The 2436-nt window shown below is 35.7% G+C and overlaps 1 long non-coding RNA gene across 1 annotated transcript; it reads right to left on the minus strand.

Moving 5' to 3' along the window:
- Window positions 1-1585: 1585 nt before the first annotated feature.
- On the minus strand, window positions 1586-2035 carry LOC119793731. The gene is made up of 3 exons (XR_005282130.1): window positions 1919-2035; window positions 1767-1833; window positions 1586-1659 (listed from the first exon to the last, which is right to left on the minus strand). It is a non-coding gene; the product is annotated as an uncharacterized LOC119793731 (long non-coding RNA).
- Window positions 2036-2436: the final 401 nt, after the last annotated feature.

The following is a 2436-nucleotide window of genomic DNA, read 5'->3' on the forward strand; positions in this document are numbered from 1 at the left end:
GTGGGATGGATTATCTCAGCAAAGGAAAAGTGCTCACTTTCACAGATTTACAATATATGAGGGAAATGGTGATATTGTGCATGTGGAAAAAGTTTTAGATTGTTGAGTTCATCTCATAAAAAATGGGAGCAAAACCAAAAGTGTTGCGTTTATATGATTGTTGAGTGTAAATGTGTCTATAAATGTAGCTCCATCTTGATGAATCTGCAGGCTGCCAGCCAGGCTTGACGGTGGGATGATTATGATGTGCAATTTCTTAATTTTTATAATTAGATTTTACACCTTGGTTAAAGGGAGCTCTTGGTTTTGCGGAGTATAAAGACATTTTGGTAAAATTCCCTTCCTTGTTGAGTGAGTCTGAAAAGTCTCCTGAACCAACTGCTTGGGATAAAAAGGAGAAATATGAACACACACCTGTATATTATAGGTATGAATCTTAAAAGGATTGAATTAGTTATTGCTGCAAAAGGTGCAATGAAATGTATATAATTTAAGTTAAAGGTTTAACAAGAAACATTGCAATTGTTAAGGAGGTAAAGTAAATATAGGATGAGTGCAATAGGGCAATAAGGTGTTGTTTTTTTAAGATGGGGGATACTGCCCTCTGTTGGTAAAAAGTTATATTTCAGGACCAAAGATGTTTATCAACACAATAGTCCTAAAACAGTTGCTACATACTGAGAAACCATCAAGAATATTTGGAGTGGTGAGAAAAAAAAGAGCAAAATCACTCAAGTATTTACAATATTCTTCACATTAGCCGATAACATTATTTAGGTTAAAGTAAAAAAAAACAACTAAAAAACTAAAACTATTTTCCAATCTTAAAAAGTAATAGTTAAAGCATATTTTTTACACAAACGCTGCTGTTAATCTAGTTGTTGCTCATTAATGCAGCAGCTTGTGCTGCTCGCTGAGCGTATTATGGGGTCAAGGGTCAAAGCCAGGATTAGGGCTAAGTATACCAATACTCAACAATGTTGAAATGAGATGTAACTGTTTAAATATGTACCTTAAAAGCTTTGATTTAGTCTTAATTCCTAATGCAACATTATCTTAATGAATCATAACTGGTCCTCTGTTTTTGTGTGGCATTTTGTAAAGGAAACTGTTTTTTTTTTTAAAGAACACACAAAATGTTGACCCCCTTTTGCCATATCTTGGGTACTTATGATTTTTTTTTATGCATTCTTTGGATCGAATACACAGCTTTCTTTCCTTTTCTGTTTTCTTTTATGTTTGCTATCCTTTTCTCTAAACACTAAAACTCCAAAGGCTTGTCTTTTATAGACATTTCAGGTTGTGACGGTTTTTACAAGGTTAATTATTTTAGTTTTAGTTTTTTTTTTAACAGGGTATTTGTCACTTTTTAGCGGTGCCAGTCAGGTATCCCTCCTGACAAGTAGGATCAATATATATAGATTTTTAAACCAGTCACACAAGGACCATACACTTTTGCGTGTGTAGACCCTTACAAATAAGGAATGAAAACTTTTCACAAAAAGACAACAAAAAATTAGGCTTAACAGTCCTTGTATTTCAAAAAGAAAAATAAATATATAGCCATCATAAAATAATCACAAAATTCTTCTCCAAAAATAAATGTCCATTATAATCCAACGGATTAGGGCTCCAATATAGATTGCCCCACAGCAAGAGCTGTGAAATAACAAGAGAAAATAAAAAACATAAGTGTCTATACACAACAAAAGTCCTACAATTGCATAAAAAAACAGCACAAACAAACATACATAGAATGGACTTACAGGTCTGATGAGAAAATAATCTTGCTCAGAGGCAGGCGCTGGAACAGGTTTTCTGTTGTTGGTTTCACTAGATGAATATATTTAAAATTTATTTTATTTTTTGTAATGGGGCAAAATTATTAATTTATATTATCAGTAAGTATAGCACTTACGGAGGACCTTTAACTGTGATGTCACCGGCTTCCGGGTAATTGTGATGACACGTCAGCACGGCAGGAGCACAGAATGAAGTTTCTTTGTTTGTTTGGTTTTCTCCTTTTCCTTAATGATCGTTGGGATCCAGAACAGTGGCAAAATACTGAAAGCACGAGGGATTAAACGGCCTCGGACTGACTTTGTTACTGGTCGATAGAACGGAATATGCAGACGTAGTAGCAGCAGCTGTTTCTGTTACGCTGTCTGCTGAGACACTGACATTTTCAAACTGGAGCTAGGAGTCAGATTGAACAGCGGACCAATCAGGTAAGTGCATGTGTTAAATGGGCGTAAAGAAGGTGTGTCTTGAGCTGTGAAGAAGCAGGAGGGTTTATGAATAACGGTGCAGCCAGCTCTGTGCAACAAGCAGGTTGTCACACACACCCCCCCTTGAGAAGTCCCGAGCTAGTAGGGTGAAAAATCCTTTATACGCCTCATTCCTTCAATCTTAGATTTTCTCCAAGCTTGCTGTTTT

This window comes from Cyprinodon tularosa, unplaced genomic scaffold, assembly GCF_016077235.1.
Source record: "Cyprinodon tularosa strain WSP-4 unplaced genomic scaffold, ASM1607723v1 ctg46, whole genome shotgun sequence".
NCBI classification, from domain to species: domain Eukaryota; kingdom Metazoa; phylum Chordata; class Actinopteri; order Cyprinodontiformes; family Cyprinodontidae; genus Cyprinodon; species Cyprinodon tularosa.